This window comes from Panthera pardus, unplaced genomic scaffold, assembly GCF_024362965.1.
Source record: "Panthera pardus isolate Hobbes unplaced genomic scaffold, ASM2436296v1 HiC_scaffold_13, whole genome shotgun sequence".
NCBI classification, from domain to species: domain Eukaryota; kingdom Metazoa; phylum Chordata; class Mammalia; order Carnivora; family Felidae; genus Panthera; species Panthera pardus.
Window position 1 is genome coordinate 33,085,582 of NW_026526688.1, and position 19,493 is coordinate 33,105,074.

Genomic DNA, 19,493 nt, shown 5'->3' on the forward strand with positions numbered 1-19,493 from the left:
TTCCTTTTGATTTTGCTAAAATAACTCCTCAAGTAATTTTTTTCCAGAGATGGTGCAATGAAGGTTAGCTTCCCTGGTCCTTAGTTGTTTGGAAGCATTGGTAATCATTTCTTATATTCAGTTGAAATTTGGGCCAGGTCTAGAATACTCATTGCCAAACTTTATCTCAAAATCTTGAAGTTAACCTTTCACTTGCTTGTGGCATTCATTGTTGCTGATCTGACACCAGTAGGTTGTTATTTCTTCATAGGAACTTTTTTTCTCTTTTTTGGGAAATTTTGGGTATTCTCTTTCCTTTCTTTGAAGTGCTTTAATTTTACTGGGATGTGTCTAGTTTTACATCTTTTACTCTCATTCATCTTCCTTAATTTTTCGTGCTCCTTTTAAACTGGAAGACCCACGTCTCTTCAGTTTTCCCCAGATCAGGGCATTTTTCTTCTATTATTTCTTTGATTATTTCCTCCATTCATTTTCTGTGTTCTCTGTTCTGGAACATCTCCCATATGGGAGCTGGACCATCCGGAGTCATCTTATATGTCTCATATCTTGCTTATTACTTTTGCTTTAATTGCTGTAAGATTTTTCTAATATTAGCTCTTAGGACTCTAATTTGGATCTTATCTCTATTTTATGAGTTAGCTTATCTATTGAATGTTTTATTTTGATATTTATGTCTTTAATTTGTGAGAAATCTTTCTTGGTTCTTTTCTTGTGTGCCCTCTCTATTTTTGTTTCATAGGGACCTGTTCTTGTTTTATGGATGCAATAGCTTTTTGGATTTCCATCAGGAGACTAATTAGATCTTAAGTATTTCTCTTCTGTTTCCTAAGCAACCTATTCTCCCTGGTCACTACTTGTTCATGTGATCCTGTTTATTCATGCACAGAGAAGGGAACAGTGTGCTAATATGTTGAGAACAAAAGAGAGAGGGAGGGAAAAATCAGGTTGAGTGGCATCCAGTGACCAGTTAACATGTGACATGATAAGCATGTTGGATTTATTCCATGTGTGATAGGAGCCACTGGAACTTTGAAGTCAGGAAGCAATACGATTTGGTATCACTCTGGAACGGTCACTCTGACCAGTGAGTGGAGAAAAGACTGTGAGGATTTGAGTTGATGAGAAATTAGGAGTCACAGGGCCCATCTGTATCTGAGAAGGGGAACGGCACTTGCATGGTGTGGTATGTTGTCACGGTCCCCATTTCCTCAGGGACAGAGGTTCCTGAAAGAGCAGGTCTGTGGACACTAGTGGAGACAAGAGGCAGGAGCCGGGGGCGCGGCGGTTGAGATCAGTCTGGTTGGATGGGATGGCAGAGGTGGGGGGAGCAGGGAGGTCACGGCCATGGGCTCTGCCCCTTATTCTACTTGTTCCATTTTCTACCAATTCAATTTCTGAAAATTCAGCTCTGGACTTGCTGAGATGATAAGGAGGGACGAGGTGGGAGTGAGTGAGCTGAGAAAGAAGGAGACAAAAGAAGGCAACCTCATGCCGTGATTTGAGGGGAGAATACCATTCCTGCTTCCTGGGGGTCACTGGGGCTTACTGGATCAGGGCAACTGCCACTTTGAGGGTGGCACAGTGTTGAAAACTTTTTGAGTTCCTCAACATTGTCCCAGGTCAGAGGGGAGCTGTGGAGTAAACTGGAAGGAGACAACCATAACGAGTTTGAATACCAGCTCTTACTTGTTATTCTGTGTAGCCTTGCATTTAACTTCTCCAACTTCCCAGTTTTTTTTCATTGTTAAACAGCTCACGGGGTGCCTGGGTGGCTCAGTCGGCGAAGCAGCCAACTCGTGATTTCAGCTCAGGTCATGATCTCACAGTTCGTGGACTGGAGACCCATGTCAGGCTTTGCACTGACAGCATGGAGCCTGCTTGGGATCCTTGTTCTCCCTCTCTCTCTGCCTCTCCCCCAACTCATGCTTTCTCTCTCTCTCTCTCAAAATGATATAAACATTAAAAAAATACACAAGAAACAGAACTCATAAAACCGACCTCACACGACTGATATAAAATTGTAGATGAGATAGTGTAGGTAAAGTATGCATACAGTAAATGCAAAACTTAGCATTTTATTAAGATTTACTCATTTTTCCCCATTCATCCAGTCATGTGTCACCACACAAGCCTGATGATGATGTTAATCAAAAGAACAGTCACGAGCATTAGCTAGTGATAACTACGTGTCAGATGCTGTCGTAAATGCTCTAATGAACTAAGTCTGTTAATTCTCACAACAACCCTAGGAGGGAGAAAGTGCTATCTCTCCGTCAGTGTTGACTAGGTAGGGCTGTGGTAACAAGCAAACCCAAATTTCAGTGCTTTCAACAGCAAAGATTCATTTCTCACTCCTTTTTGATGTTGGCCTTAGGCCAGCTGTTGCTCGGCCGCTCGGTGTCAAGGTCAAGGGGAAAGCCCCTGTTTTGGTCTCATCGCAGAGGGAGAAGAGATGGCTGACCCGTGTGACAGTTCCGAAAACTTCTGCCCAGACACGTTGCCCATTACTTCCTCTCTCATTCCCTCGGACAGCTGGCATGGCCAAACCTGACACGAAGTGGGCAGGCGTCCTCACCTCTAGGAGGAGTACAAAAATGGAAATTGGAAGGGATCTTTGTTTTTGTAGGCGACGAAACTGACGCGTAAAGTGGTTAAGCAACTTGCCCAAGGTGACACAGCTTGAACGTGGCAGGACTGAACCCCAGGGATCACATAAACAGTAGTAACAAACACTTCCCTGTCATAGGCCCTGTGCCTCCTTCAAAATCCTTTTAAATTATTTCTTGAAGTTTTTAAAAATTGTTTTATTTATTTATTTTTGTTTATTTATTAAATACTTATTTATTTTTGAGAAAGAGAGAGCACAAGGCGGGGAGGGCCAGAGAGAGAGGGAGACACAGAATCCAAAGTAGGCTTGAGGCTCTGAGCTGTTAGCACAGAGCCTGATGCAGGGATTGAACTCATGAACTGTGAGATCATGACCTGAGCTGAAGTCTGACACTTCACCGACTGAGCCACTTAGGCACCTCTATTTTTTTTTTTTTTTTTACGTATTTTTTGAAAGAGAGACAGCACATGAGCATGCACAAGCAGGGGAGGGGCAAAGAGAGAGAGAGAGAGAGAGGGAGAATCCCAAGCAGACTCCATGCTCAGCATGGAGCCCAATGTGGGGCTTGATCCTATGACCCTGGGATCGTGACCTGAGCCAAGATCAAGAGTTGGGTGCTCAACCGAGTCACTCAGGTGCCCCTATTTTTGGAAATTAAAAAAAAATTTTTTTTAACGTTTTATTTTATTTTTTGAGAGACAGAGAGAGACAGAGCATGAGCAGGGGAGGGGCAGAGAGAGAGGGAGACACAGAATCTGGAGCAGGCTCCAGGCTCTGACCCCACAAATGCAAGATCATGACCTGAGCCGAAGTCAGACACTCAACCGACTGAGCCACCCAGGCGCCCCATATGGAAATTTTTAGGGAGCATCTCACGTGTGTTCACAAACAGATCCTCTCAGCCTTGACCAGTTGGTGAGGTCTCTGCAATGTAAAAAAAGCCACATAAAGGTACCTCCTCGTTATCTCTTTTTGATGTTGAATCGCTACCTACCTTAGACTCTCTTGCTACTGACTAACTGGTCCTGAAGCTGCTGGGGCCCATCAGAACTCTGAAGTTTCAGCATCGAGTTCGGAATTCAGCTGTGGGTGTTTGTTCTGTCGGCACTGCTTTGGCCCCATGCCATCGAAGTGTGTGTTTGGGCATAGGGGTTGACACCCCTGAGGTCATGCTATGCCATCCTGTCACCCTGGACCCAAAATACAGTTGCCGTTTGCTCTCAGTGTATCATAGTGATTTTGTTGAATTAGTTTTTTGTGTTCTGAAAAAGTGAAATGTTCATATTATAACAAATAACATATAGTAACAACGTAAGAAAGCATATAATCTTGTTTCCATTCTCGCCTATTTCTGCCTCACTCCCCACTTTCCAGGATAAAATCTTATATTAGTTTCTGATATTATTATTATACTATATGTACCAGATTTTTCTGGAACGTCTTTTTTTTAATGTTTATTTTTGAGAGAGAGAAAGAGACAGAGCATGAGCCAGGGCAGGCAGAGAGAGGGAGACACAGAATCCGAAGTAGCCTCCAGGATCTGAGCTGTCAGGATAGAGCCCGACGTGGGGCTTGAACCCATGAACGCGAGATCATGACCTGAGCCGAAGTGGATGCTTAACTGACTGAGCCACCCAGGCCCCCCTAGGACTTCTGAATCAATGCTAGCAGTATATTTTTGTCTCCTTTTCTTTTTTTCTTCAAGTTTATTTGTTTTCACAGAGAGAGAAAGAGAGAGTACAAGTGGGGGGGGGGGCTGCAGAGAAAGAATTCCAAGCAGGCTCCACACTGTCTGCTCAGAACCCAGCATAGGGCACCAAATCAAGAGCCGGTCTCTTAACCGACCTAGCCACCCAGGTGCCCCTTTTGTCACCTTTTCTTACACAAAAGGCAGCTTCCTATGTATTATTCTGGATAATTATGGGTTGAATTGTATCCCCGCCCAAAATATAAGTTGAAATCCTAAGCTCCAGTGCCCGTGAATATGGCCTAATTTGGAAATAGGATGTTTGTAGATGTAATCAACTTAAAATGCGGTCATTAGGGTAAACCCTGATCCAGTATGATTGGTGTCCTTATGAAAAGAGAAATTCGGACACAGGCATGCAGGGAGAATGGTGTGTGATGACCGAGGTGGGGGCTGGGGTCATGCACCTGCAAAGCCAAGGAAGGCCAAGGATTGCCCGCCGAGAACAGAAGCTGAAAGAGGCAAGAAAGGACCCTTCTTTAGAGGCTTTAGGGCCCGGTGACCCTGCCAACACCTTGTCTTTGGACTCCCAGCCTTCAGAACTATAAGACAATACATTTCTGTTGTTTTAGGCCACCTAGTTTGTGGTGCTTTGATAGGGTCGACCTGGTGAACTAGGACATGCCCTTTCCTTTTTTTCACTTAATAGAGCAGAGATTTTCTGAAGCAGTACAAAAAAAACTTCCCTGTTGTGAAAAATGCCACATGATATTCCATGATGGATTACCATAATTTATTTACCTTGCTCTACCGATGGATACTTGAGTTATTTTCAGTTTTTTACTGTTACAATCTCATAATGAATAATCTGGTGCATATGTCACTTCATCAGGGTAGAGTCATGGAGCAAAGAGTATCGTTATAGAGCACATTTCCAGATATGGAAATGCCAGGGCAAAAGGTGAATGCATTTGTGATTGAGATATTCCTGATTGCTGAGCCGGTTTGCATTTCTACTGGCAGTTTGTGGGAATACTGGTTGTCCTACATACTTGCCAAAAGAACGTGTTGTCAAAGTCATAGACTGAAAATGGTATTCAGTGTTGTTTAAATTCCTATCCCCCTTGTTTAAGTGAGATTAAACCTATTTTATAGGTGAAGGGCCATTCATATTTCTACAAAGTAATTGTATCCATTTTTATATCGGGCTATTAGTCTTTTCTTATTGGTTTCTACATGCCTTTTTAAAAAAAATTTTTTTAACGTTTATTTTTATTTTTGAGACAGAGAGAGACAGAGCATGAACGGGGGAGGGTCAGAGAGAGAGGGGGACACAGAATCTGAATCAGGCTCCAGGCTCTGAGCCGTCAGCACAGAGCCCGACGCGGGGCTCGAACTCACGGACCGCGAGATCATGACCTGAGCCGAAGTCGGACGCTTAACCGACTGAGCCACCCAGGCGCCCCTACATGCTTTTTATATATTTGGGAAATGTTATAATTTACATTATAATGTACACTTATAATGTATAATTTCCATGATAAACATTATTTACATTAAATTAATATTTAAAAATTTGCCCCCCAATCCCATTTTTCTTTTTACTTTGATTTTTACATTTGCAGTTGAGGAGTTTAAAATTTTTTTATGTAGTCAATTTATCAATTTTTTCTTCTATGGTTTCTGATTTGGAAGTTTCCAGGAAAAAATCTTCCCTGCTCTAAAATTTTAAAGGAATTCACCCATGTTTTCTTTTAGTGGTTTCATATTTTCATCATCTTACATGTAAATATTTGATCTATTTTGAATTTAGCCTGGTGTAGAGTGAGAACATTGTTTGAAACTTTTCTCTTTCCAAATCTCTTCTCAGTTGTCCGAATACCATTTGTTGATATGAGATTTACTTTCATCCCACCTATATTTTGGCTAATGTCTGGACTTTTTATCCTGCTCTACTTTTCTGTTTATTTGCGTCCCAATATCAAAATATTTTAATTGTTGTGTTTTAATAACATGTGTTTTTAGGAGGACAATTCTATATTCACTACTTTTTTGTTTTGTTTTGTTTTTCCAAAAATGTTCTGGCTCTTGCTTTCTTATTTACGTATATTGGCTTTAGAATCCTCTTTTCCAGAGGTCTAGTATATAAACAGAGTTTCCATTTTTATTCATTACATTCTCTTTCTTTAGGTTTTAGACAATTTAATGTGATCTTTCCCTCCGATGACTGAGAGATCATCACCGGCCCAAACTTTACACACCTCTCTTTCTTTCCTAGGATGAGTACATCCTGACAGACTTTTGAACTCTCACATGCCCCCTTCCTGCTGGGGACCCTGCATCCAACAGGCTGAATCCTACCACTGTCACAATTCAGCAATTCAGGCTCGAGCAGGATTTTTTTTTTTCCTTTTATGTTTATTTGTTTTCGAGAGAGAGAGAGAGAGAGAAAGAGAACGAGCAGGGGAGGGACAGAGAGGGGAAGACAGAGGATTCGAAGTAGGCTCTGTGCTGACAGCAGAGAACCCGACATGGGGCTCGAACTCAAGAACTGCGAGATCATGACCTGAGCAGAAGTCAGATGCTTAGCCGACTGAGCCACCCAGGCGCCCCTCGAGCAGAACCTTGAGGACACATTCATTCATGCTACCAGCAATTTGTTAGCACCTTCTTGAATATCCAGGAATAATACAAATCTAATAAGAAATGAATAGCCCTATTGGGGATCTGGGTGGCTCAGCTGGTTAAGCATCTGACTCTTGATTTTAGCACAGATTTGTGAGTTCAAGCCTTGCATTGGGCTCTGTGCTGACAGTGCGGAGCCTGCTGGGGATTCTCTCTCTCTCAAAATAAATAAATAAGCTTTAAAAAAAATAAAAAGAAATGAATAGCCCTATTAGAAGAAAATTATGAAACTTTTCTGAAGGACATATACAAAGACATATAAATAAAAAGACATATTCTGTTCCTGGAAGGGACCATTTAATGATATTTTTCTCTAAATCAATTAATTATTTGATGCATTCCAATAAATATATAAGTGTGATTCTCTTCTCACTTGAAATGATATTTTAGTTAATAAAAAAAATTTTTTTTAGTTTATTTATTTAGAGAGAGAAAGAAAGAGAGAGACAGGAAGCACGAGCAGGGGATGGTCAGAGAGAGAAGGAGAGAGAACTCAAAGCAGGCCCTGCACTGTCAGTGCGGAGCCCCATGCGGGGCTTGAACTTGCAAACTGTGAGATCATGACCTGAGCTGAAGCCAAGAGTCAGACGCCCAACCGACTGGGCCACCCAGGTGCCCCGGAAACAGTATTCTAAAAGTTCTGAGAGAGGGGCGCCTGGGTGGCTCAGTCGGTTAAGCGGCCGACTTCGGCTCAGGTCATGATCTCGCGGTCCGTGAGACCGTGAGGTCTGTGCTGACCGCTCAGAGCCTGGAGCCTGTTTCAGATTCTGTGTCTCCCTCTCTCTCTGACCCTCCCCCGTTCATGCTCTGTCTCTCTCTGTCTCAAAAATAAATACACGTTAAAAAAATAAATAAATAAAAATAAATAAAAGTTCTGAGAGAAAACGGGAGAGCTTTACAAATATTCTGTAATGAAGAGTACTGAGTAAAACATCTTTTACCATGATAGTAATCAAAACAGTGTGGTACCAGTGAGGGCCAATGGAATAAAATATTGGACCTGGAAAAAGGCGAATTATATGAGAACTTGGTTTATGATAACATGACATTTCAAATTGGATGAGGAAGTATAAAGTGTTCAAAAAATGGTAATTTTGAGATACAGGTTGAGACACTTCAATAAAACACCAGAAATACAGCTTTGAGTACTGCTCCTCAAGGTGTGGTCCACACACTGTGTGTTTGTGGTCATGAAGAGGGAGGTCCTGAAACTGAGTGCGAGCATTTAGAAACTTTTATAGTGATTTGACATTGCCGTGACCTTCAAACGTATGATCGCCCTCCCGAACAGAGTATATTGCATTATGGAGGTTGAGAATGCATGGTATGTGGTGAAGGTCATGGGCAGTGGGATTTAAAACATTTTTGAAATTTTGGTAACTAGTAATTATTAATAGATTTACTGATTGTTTTAAGAAGTATTAATAATTCTTTTATTTCTTAGCCAAGGTGGTTTTAATCTCATCGTTGAACATTATTAGCTTAATGAAGTACATGGTTATTATTTATTTTCTAGCTTTAGAACAGTAATAACCCCAGAAAAGGCATAAGAGTCATACAAGGCACTCCTATATTCTCCTATCCAGATTGCCCCATGGTTACCATTCTATCACATTTGCCTTATCACTCTTTCCCTCTCTCAAGGTGCGGACACGGCAGATAATACTTTCCGAAATGGCTAGAGCAACATGTCATTGTTCCACATGCTCTTCTAGAACTCAACAAAAAGTGCGGTCTGTGTTCTCTGTTCTTGACCTCCTTGGATGTGTGACTACTGTAAACAATGGCATACAGCATAAGCGAGCTTATGTGACTTCTCAGATTAGGTCATAAAAAGGCTACACCTTCTGCCTGCTTATCTCTCTTGAGACACCCTAGGAACCAACTGCCATTTTGTGAGAAAGCCCAGAACATACGGCTAGGCCACATATAGATTTTCCAGTCAACAGCAATCAGCATCAGCTTGGCTGACAGCCAATGTCAACCACCAGACAAGGGAGTGATGATTTAGCTCCAGCCTTCCAATCTCCCAGCTGAGGTCACAGACAGACATCACGGGGCATAGACAAGCCCCCCTATGCCGTGTGCTGTCTGAATTTCTGACCCACAGAATCCATGAGCATAATAACTGATTGTTCTCTGCCACTCACCTATAATAACTAGAACAACACTTTCATGATCTTTTCTTCTGAGTCATTAGAGAACAAATTACAGGTAGGAAGCCATTACCTGTAAATGTTTCCTAAAAGCAAGGACAGCCTCCTGCATAACCACAGAGCTGCCATTAAGTCAGGAAATTAACATTGAGACAATACTAACTTCTAACCCCCAGATCCCATTCGCATTTCACTGACTGTCCCAAAAATGTCCCGTACAGATTTAGGATTCAGTCCAAGATCACCCGTTGCATTTGGTTGTTTTATTTAGTTGCTTTCCATCTGGGACCACTGCTCAGCCTTCATTTGGATTATCTGACTTTGACAATTTTGAAAAGTGTGTGGGCAGCTTACTTTGTAGAATGTTTCTTGGTTTTGGTTTGTCTGATATTTCCTCCTGATTACATTCAGGTTATATAATATTTTCAGGAATATCACAGAAGCGACTCCGTTGTTTTCTAAGATATAGGAGACACACATTTTTAAAATTTATCACTAGGTTAAAATTGTGCCTGCCCTGTTTCTCCATTGTAAAGTTAATGAATGTTTTGTACTTGGTATTTTGTGTCAATTTCCTGTTCTTCATCAAAGTTTACCCCACTAGTTCAAGCGTCCATTAGTGATTCTTTGCTTCTTCCGGTTACTACTATTGCGGCTGCTAAATGTTGATTTCCTAATTCCATTATTTCTTCTGCATTTATTAGTTGACTTTCTATTACAAATGAGAGTTTTCTCCTTTCTCGTGTATGTATGTCTGACTCATGATTCCTATTCAGTGCATTAATCTGTAACTTAATCATTATTTTATACTCAGATTGTCCCAGATTGGGTCCAGGAGATAGTTTTCTTCATTCTTTGGGCACTTCCTTCCTCTCTGGCACAAAAAGATGCTCTAGACCTCCAGCTTACTGGCTGCTTTTGTAAATACAGGTTAAGTGTTGTCTATAGCTACCTTCACACTCTTGCAGGCGCATTGTATAGTAGGTGTGTATTTATTAAAGTTGTTGTACCACTTTACACTCTCACCAGCAGTGTGCGAGAGTTTCAGTGGCTCTACATCGTTGCCAATGCTTGGAATTGTTAATTGTTAAAAAAAAAAAATATTTCCTTACGTAAATAATCGCTACCCCCAACTTGGGGCTGAGCTCACAACCTCTAGATCAAGAGTCACATGCTCCACTGACTGAGCCAGCCAGGCACCCTGGGATTGTTAATCTTTTTAATTTTTAACCATTCTAATGAGTCTGCAGATGTATTTCACTGCGGTTTTACTTTGCATTTCCCTGATGACTGGTTATGTTGAGCATATTTTCCTGTATTTTGCAACCATTTGCATACCTATTCAAGCCTTTTTTAAAAAAATGGAGTTATTGATCTTTTTGTTATTGAGTTGTAAGAGTTCTTCCTTTTATCGTAGTTGACATTGAATGTTATATTAGTAATGGTTTCAGGCGTCCAACAGGGATTTGACAATTCTGTACCCCATACAAAATGTGGATTTATAGAGAAGACTTCTCTTTGCCCACTGAATTCCTTTGGCATGTTTGGGGAGAAAGAATTTACCAAATATAAGTGGGTCTATTCCTGGAGTTATTTTACTGTTTCAGGGAGCCTTACGTCTCTCCTTTTACCAAACCCTTATTTTTTTGTGTCTTAATTATTATAACTGTATAGTAAGTCATGAAATCAGATAGTGTTATACCAACTTTCTTCTTTTTAAAAACTATTTGTGCTCTTCGAGGTCTGTAGGAATTTTCATCACAATTTTTTTTTTTTAATTTTTTTTTTTCCAACGTTTTTTATTTATTTTTGGGACAGAGAGAGACAGAGCATGAACGGGGGAGGAGCAGAGAGAGAGGGAGACACAGAATCGGAAACAGGCTCCAGGCTCCGAGCCATCAGCCCAGAGCCTGACGCGGGGCCCGAACTCACGGACCGCGAGATCGTGACCTGGCTGAAGTCGGACGCTTAACCGACTGCGCCACCCAGGCGCCCCTCATCACAAATTTTTTGATTGACTTGCCAATTGCCGGTCAAATCGCCTGCAGAGGGAGAGATGAGGATTATGCTGATTCTATAAATCAATCTGGAGAGGATTAACAATACTGACATTTCTGATCCATGGACATACCATATTGTTCCACTTAGGTCTTCTTCTTTTTTTTTTTTAATTTTTTGATGTTTATTTATTTTTGAGAGAGAGAGAGAGAGAGCACGAGTGGAGGAGGGTCAGAGAGAGAGGGAGACACAGAATCCGAAGCAGGCTCCAGGCTCCGAGCTGTCAGCACAGAGCCCAACGCAGGGCTCGAACTCACGAACTGCGAGATCGTGACCTGAGCCGAAGTCAGTCACTGAACCAACTGAGCCGCTCAGGTGCCCCTCCAATTAAGTTTTCTTTAATATCGCAGAGAAATATTCCTTTTCTTTTCTTCAGTGAAGAGGCCTTGCATATCTTTTGTTAACTTTATATGCCAGGTTTTTACAATTTTTGTGTCATTTGTGATTATTGCACTTTTTGAAATATACTTTTATTAGTAAAGAATAGTAAGAAAGTATTGGGGGCCTGTCTTTGTTTTTCACTTCATGTTTTCTAGAGATTTAATCTTATACAATTTTTCAAAAGACTCAGGCTACAAGAGACTGTCCTTCACCACGGGGAGTTAGAAATGCACACTTGTCTAGAGATACAAGGCTGAGGTCTGGGCAGCTCTTTCAGTTTTCATCATCTGCCAAGCATTCCTGGAAAGGGGGCAAACCAAGCTAGGGCAGTGCATGCCCAACTGGTTTGGAAAAATGGTCTGGAAGGGCACACATCCATCCTGCTCATCTCCCATGGCAATTCCTTGCTGAAAGGGAGGCCGGGAAACGTAGCTTTAGCTTGCTGACGTGGGCCCAGTTAGAGCCACTACTATGGGAGAAGGGGAATATGGACACTGATAGAGTGGTGGGACAAATGGCACTCTGTCACTGTCGATCTTTCTGGACGCCTAAGTGTCAATGCACTCCTGCCTTCCAACGCAGCATACATACTCACACCTCTTCAGATGAGACATCGTAAAAGGCTCGCTCGGGTTAATGGCTAGGATCTCAAGCTGCTATGCATTCTCCTCCCTCAAGTCTATAGGTGGCTTCTCATGATCTGATGACCTTCTGTGGACCAGAGAACCATGTACCCGTGACAGATCCCAGGGAAGGGCTCCAGCTCCATGGAGGACAGCAAGGGTCATCGCTTGCTGTCCATCGCTTGCTGAATAGAAGGTCCAAACACATCTGCCTATTGCATTTTGGTATCAAAGCGGCCACGGAAGACAGCACCGAAGAAAACAATGTTTTACTTACATAGAAGGGGGACAGAGCAAGATTAGGTTCAATAGCGTGCCAGCAGCTCTCTCCCGGCAGTGACACAGGGCAGTTGGGCTATGCTCACCCCTCCTGTGCTGCAGTTGAGCAAACTCTGTTCCTTTCTCGTGGAGGACAGATATAACAATGGGGTTGGCCAGGAGCCATTTGACACACAAGCTTTAAGCAGAGACAAAAGAGTACTTATTGAATCTGAAACAAGAGAAGATATTCTCACACAGGGTGATAAGCCTGCCCAGACCATGTGGGCTCTTTATCTCTTGGTGTTCCAGGCCCAAGGCCTGTTCCTATGCAACAGATGGGGGGGTAGAAAGACTGCACGCACGAGGCTGCCTTCCCCAACACTAATAACACAAAGAACACAGGCTTGTATACCCTCCTAAAGATGCACATTGAAATGGTAGACTAGGTCAAGGACAACTGCAATAAAATCCTTGTTTGGAAAAGAAACGAATTGTAAACGCCAGCCAACGGTGCTCCATAGCATTGATTAATTCTTGCAGGGCCAATTGTGAAGGCTCCTGGCCTTAGCAGTAGAGTGACTTTTAGTGCAGACCTCTGGGACGAACTCTCTCTCCATCCCCTACTTTTATAGTGAAGTAGATACCCAGACAGTCTGGCACAGACCCTTAAAGTCTGGGTCACATGGACAGCCTGTTTCTTGCCGGTGCAGGACATGCTGGGCCCCTCTTCAAGGGAAACAGACGAAAGTCTAATTGAATCATTCCATCTGGGTCAAAGCCCAGGGCCTTGCATTGATACACAGTCTTTTCCACGGTGTGTCGGAGGCTTTCTCATGTGGCTAGGAAGTAGCACCTGCCATTCCTCTCCCATCTCAGTGGCTAGAACTTTCCGTGTGGACACAACTGGCTGCAAGAGAACAGGATATGTAGACCTGAGCTAAGTAGCTCTGTCCTCACCTAAAACTTAGGAGTTCTTTTTTTTTTTTTTTTATTAAAAGAAATGTTTTTTTAACGTTTATTTATTTTTTGAGACAGAGAGAGACAGAGCATGAACGGGGGAGGGTCAGAGAGAGGGAGACACAGAATCTGAAACAGGCTCCAGGCTCTGAGCTGTCAGCACAGAGCCCGACGCGGGGCTCGAACTCACGGACCACGAGATCATGACCTGAGCCGAAGTCGGCCGCTTAACCGACTGAGCCACCCAGGCGCCCCTAAAACTTAGGAGTTCTGTTACTAAAGAACTAAAGAACGTAAATGAAGGATACTTGTGAGCAATTCGTCTATCTCGGCCACACGCATGATGTCTCTCTTCCACACCACACTGGTCCAGTCGTGGAACTCAGCTTCTATGGCGCGCGCGCACACACACACACACACACACACACACGCGCGCACACTTCTAGAAAGCTTTCGTTGGTGATAACAGACTACTCAGTTTGGGAGGAGAGATGGTGTCTATGTCACAAATGATGAAAATTATAATAAACACACCTTCTTATTCTTTAAAGAGCCTCATCCCTTTCACTCTGTTCCTCAGCCCCGCCTTCTGCTTTTCTTTACTTTGCCTGCTCTGTACTTCAGATTTGCTCCTCAGCCTTATTGCTGGGTACTTTAGATTCCTTTCTGTGTACTTGGCTATTCTAATTGCCCTGACAGTCTCATTTCCACCCAAATGACAGTGCTAAGGGATTTTGCTAAAGAAAGACAGTTCTTAAAAAAAAACAAAAAAAAAGAAAAACAGTTCTTTAAAAGGAATTCAAGGGCCCAGCGTTAAAATTATGATTTTGTGTAGGGTAGAGAAGAGAGTGGAAAGAAAAAAGAAAAATGTAAAGTATGTAAAATACATATAATTGCATAGTGAGACTATGGAAATTTTATTTTTCTGTTATTTTATGAATATTATTATAGAAAAGATTTGTAATGTAAAACATGGATTATGTTAAATAGTTATATTAAAGAATCAATAATGTTTTCCTGAAAATTGGTAAACATGTTGCATAATTTTTTTTTTTGAGAGAGGGCACAAGTAAGTGAGGAGCAGAGAGAGAGAGAAAGAATCGTGTGAGGGGCAGAGAGCACAGAGAGGGAGAGAGAGAGAGAGAGAGAGAGAGAGAGAGAGAGAGAGAGAAGCAGGGCTCACCCAATGTGGGACTCAAACTGACAAACCTGAGATCCTGACCTGAGCGGAAGTCAAATGCTTAATTAACAACTGAGCCACGCAGGTGCCCTGTTGCATAAATTATATTCAGCCCAGCCTCCTATTTGCATTTCTATAGGTAAAAAAAAAAAAAGAGGAGAGATTGCATAATAATAGCTACCATTTATTGAGTGCTTACGATGTTGGTAGGCAATTTACTACACACTGTATATGAATTAACCAATTGAATACTTATTACAACCCTATAAAGTAAGTACTATTTTCATTATTTCCATTTAATAGATAAAAAAGCACAGAGAGGTTAAGTTACTTGTGCAAGCCCACACAATAATATTCCGAACACTTGGAGTGCTTATTATATGCACTGTTCTATGAACTATACACATATTCATACTATCTAATTCTCACCTGGACCCTATGCGACAGGCATCACGATCTTCATTCACAGATGAGTAAACTGAGGGCCAGAAAGTTTTTGTAACTTTGCCCAAGGTTACACAACTAATAGGTGGCAAAGAGTTTGAATCTGGACAGTCTGGGTCCAGGTCCACGCTCCTAAACTTTGCACCCTTAAACATTAATATTCAGGGGCGCCTGGGTGGCTCGGTCGGTTGAGCGTCTGACTTCGGCTCAGGTCATGATCTCACTGTTTCAGATTCTGCGTCTCCCTCTCTCTCTGCCCCTCCCCTGTTCATGCTCTGTCTCTCTCTGTCTCAAAAATAAATACACGTTACCAAAAAAAAAAATAACAAACAAAAAAACATTAATATTCACCACGTAAGCTTGTATCGTAAAGCTAACGAGTTTACCCTCTCAAACAAAAGGGTCCTTGCAGAGATTGCCTTTAGAATACCGAAGTCGGGGATGTAAAGCCTGGCGAAGCGTCTGACTGCTGGGTCACCTTGTGGGTTAGTAAGGTCTGTGCAATACTGCGGAATCTAGTTGGGTGCTTCCATTCACAGCAGGGCGAGAAGACTCCTACGAAGGCAGGGTTTGAATTACAGCAACCTAAAAACGAAGTGAGACCCTCGCCTGGAAAGTAAACATCAGAATGCTTATTCAAAAAGCAAAGCCTGGATTTGTTAGGCTCTCTCGAGAGATGCCATCATTATTAAAGGCCTTATACCAGCTGGCTTCCTGTGCTCGGCAAAGCCTAATGATGCTGACAGGTCACATAAGCTTGCACTAATGGGCTTGTGTTTTATTTATTCAGGTGCCGATTTGACATTTCCCAGCCCCGATGAATCTATGGATTTGGAAATAACCGGGTCCTCTCCATATATACTGTGATGTTATCTCCCCCAATGAAGGAAATGGGAAACAGGAAAGGCCTAGATTCCCTGCAGATAGCTCTTATGGTTTACAATGAGAATTCCAATACTACGAAAAGCACTAGGCAAAATCTAAAACACAAATCATTGGTGTTTAACGTGATATATTGCGGAGAAATTTCTGGCACTGGAAGTCTTTCTTTAAGCAACACTTCCACACAGCGCCAACTAAATAATGGAACAACATCTGGACGCCTTCTAAATCGAGTATGAAATTATGTATTTCTCCCATGACACAGATGAGCCCAAAAGGCAACATTTCCTAAAATAAAAAAATGGAGGGCAAATTAAGTAGTGGCTAAGGGAGACTCTTGTGCTTTTTTCCTTTTATATTTTAAAATAACTTTTATTAGTGAAGTAAAACGAATATACAGAAGAGTGAGCAAATCGTGGATGTTTATCTTGGCACATTTTTACACGCACCTATGCAGCCACCACTTGGACCCAAAAAGTGAATGCCACCATGGTCTCAGAGTCCTTGTGTCCTCTTTAAAACCCCTGCCTTCCAAATTAATCACCATCTTGACTTATTTTTTAATTTAAATTTAATTTAAATTATTTTATTTAAAAAAATTTATTTTATTTTATTATTTATTTATTTTGAGAGAGAGAGAGAGATTGAGCATGCATGCGAGCAGGGAAGGGGCAGAGACAGAGGGAGAGAGAGAATCCCAGGCAGGCTCCACACTCACAACTGTGAGATCACGACCTGAGCCGATATCAAGAGTTGGATGCTTAACTGACTGAGCCACCCAGGTGCCCCTAGTTTTTATTTTACATTCTAGCACAGGCACATAAACCATATAAAATATATGTAAAATATAAAAAAAATAATCATAAGGCGAAACTTGTAATTATCACACCCGTCAAGGGATAAAAGTTGACCAGCCACACGGTATCCTACCACATGCCCCGTCCCTCTAGCAGGAAGACAGATGCTTATTCAGGTAATATAAAAATCATTTCCTGGTGCTATAGTTTTCCTAACCCATTGTGTATCCTTAAACAAATAAAGTTTAGTTCTGTTTTTTTTTTTTTTTTAATATGATATTTAAGGGGTGGCTATCTAGCTTAGTCAGTAGAGTATGCAACTCTTGATCTTGAGGTTGTAAGTTCAAGCCCCACACTGGGTGTAGAGATTACTTAAAAATAATATCATTTTTTAAATCTTTATTGATTTTTGAGAGGGAAAGAGAGAGAGAGAGAGAGAACTAGGGAGGGGCAGAGAGAAAGGGAGACACAATCTGAGGCAGGCTCCAGGCTCTGAGCTGTCAGCACAGAGCCTGATTTGGGGATTGAACTCAAGAACCCTGAGATCATGACCTGAGTCTAAGTTGGACGCTTAACCCACAGCCACCCAGGCACCCCTAAAAATAATATCTTTAAAAAATGTTATTTTTAATCTGAATGTAATTTTTAATCTGAAGTTCCCGCTGTATCATCATATTTTATTTGTGCATTGTATTTGTTGAAGAAACCGGGTCTTTATCCTGATAGTGTTTCCCATTATCAGGTAATAATGACCCCAAATTTCAAACCTGATCATTTCAAATATGACCAAACCCATAACTCCAAATGGCAATTTATAGGCAATACAAAAGGTGTAGTGACTTCTTTTTTTTTTTTTTTTTTAACGTTTATTTATTTTTGAGACAGAGAGAGACAGAGCATGAATGGGGGAGGGTCAGAGAGAGAGGGAGACACAGAATCGGAAGCAGGCTCCAGGCTCTGAGCTGTCAGCACAGAGCCCGACGCGGGGCTCGAACTCACGGACCGTGAGATCATGACCTGAGCCGAAGTCAGACGCTTAACCGACCAAGCCACCCAGGCGCCCCTATAGTGACTTCTTAAAATACTTGCGTAGATGCGCTCAACATATCCAGTATAGCTTCCACAGGAAATCAGGAGAAATGTTTGATTTTTTTTCCTTTAAAAAAAAAAACAGTTAAAAAAAATGAGTTAATTCCCTATCATCCTTCAGAGGTAGCCAAATTCTTAAAACATTATTACAAACTCATGTATTTAACTTGCACTTTCTACTAGGGTGACAGTAATTACTTTGGAATCCGAGAAACCATACTGACATATTTAAAAATATAAACTATGGTTTTCATTGTTTTTCTTTAGTGAATTTTTTTCAGAGAGATAAATTTTCTTATTCATGGACCATTTAAAATATTTTACTCTTTTTATCCTTACTGCTGTTCACCCTGTCCACCTTTGGCACGTGGAAGCTTCTTCAAGTTGCATTTGTGTCTTTTTGATAATACTCCAGTACTCTCTGATAGCCTACTCACTATGAGAAGATACACTACGCTTGTTTGTATATTTCTTGCCCAAGTCCTGGAATTAACAATTTCTTCAAGAACCTTTGGCTTCCTTTAATGGAAAATGATATTTCAAGATCACACCCTGTAGGCTAAGGGTGTGCATTGAGAATGGACTATAGATATAAAATATAAAACAGAGGAGACAACATTGTCATATGTGATAAGAGATTAATATCCAAAATATGGAAGGAACTCTACAATTAAAATACAACAACAAAAACAAATAGCCAGATTAAAAAAATGGACAAAGGACTTGAGTAGACATTTCTCCAAAGAAGACATACAAATTGTTAATAATCATATGAAAAGATGCTCAATGTCATTGATAATTAGAAAAATACAGATCAAAACTACATTGAGATATTACCTCATATCCATCAGAATGGCCACTATCAAAAGAATAGAAAACAAAAAATGTTGGTAAGGATGTGAAGAAATTGGAACACTTGTGCACTGTTGATAGGACTATAAAGTGATGTGGCCACATGGAAAACAGTATGGAAAGTCCTCAGAAAATTAAAAATAGAATTGCCATAAGATCCAGCAGTCCACCTTCTGAGCATATACTCAAAAGAATCTAACACAGACTTTCAACAAGGGATCTGCACACTTGGGTTCACCGCAGCCTTATTCACAATAGTCAATAGGGAGAAGCAACCAAAATGTCCACCAACAAATGAATGGATGAAGAAAATGTGGTACACACAATGGAATATTAGGCAGTTTTTAAAAATATGGAAATCCTGTCACATGCTACAGCATGGATGAAACTCTAGACTAGGCCAAGTGAAATAAGCCAGTTGCAAAAGGACAAATACTGTATGATTTCACTCATCCTAAGTATCTAAAATAGTTAAAAATTACAGAAACAGAAAGTATAAGGGTGACTGACAGGGCCTGGGGAAAGGTGAAGGGTTTATTAGTGTTTAGTAGGTATAGAGTTTCAGTGTTGCAAGATGTAAAAGTTCTAGAGATCTGTTGCACAACCTGTAAATATACATAACATTACTGAACTGTAGACTTAAAAATGGTTAAGATAGTAAATGCAATGTTATGTGTTCTTATCACAATACATTTTTTTTACAAGATCTTAAATCAATAAGCTAATGTTCTATTTTAAGAAACCTGAAAACAAGAGCAAACTAAATTCAAAGTAGGCACATGGAAAGACATAATAAAAGAGTATAAATAAATGAAATAGAGAATAGAAAGATC

General features: G+C 41.1%; 1 protein-coding gene across 3 annotated transcripts in view; it reads left to right on the forward strand.

Moving 5' to 3' along the window:
* Positions 1-16,250, forward strand: part of LOC109277385 (basic proline-rich protein-like) — a 38,291-nt gene extending 22,041 nt beyond the window's left edge. For 2 of the 3 annotated variants that reach the window (XM_053900953.1, XM_053900951.1), the window contains one exon: positions 12,254-12,360. The gene's annotated coding sequence lies outside the window, so the exon portion shown is untranslated. Of the gene's footprint in view, positions 1-12,253; positions 12,361-15,830 lie in introns of those variants that run through there. The other variant, XM_053900952.1, reaches the window with a different exon arrangement.
* Positions 16,251-19,493: the final 3,243 nt, after the last annotated feature.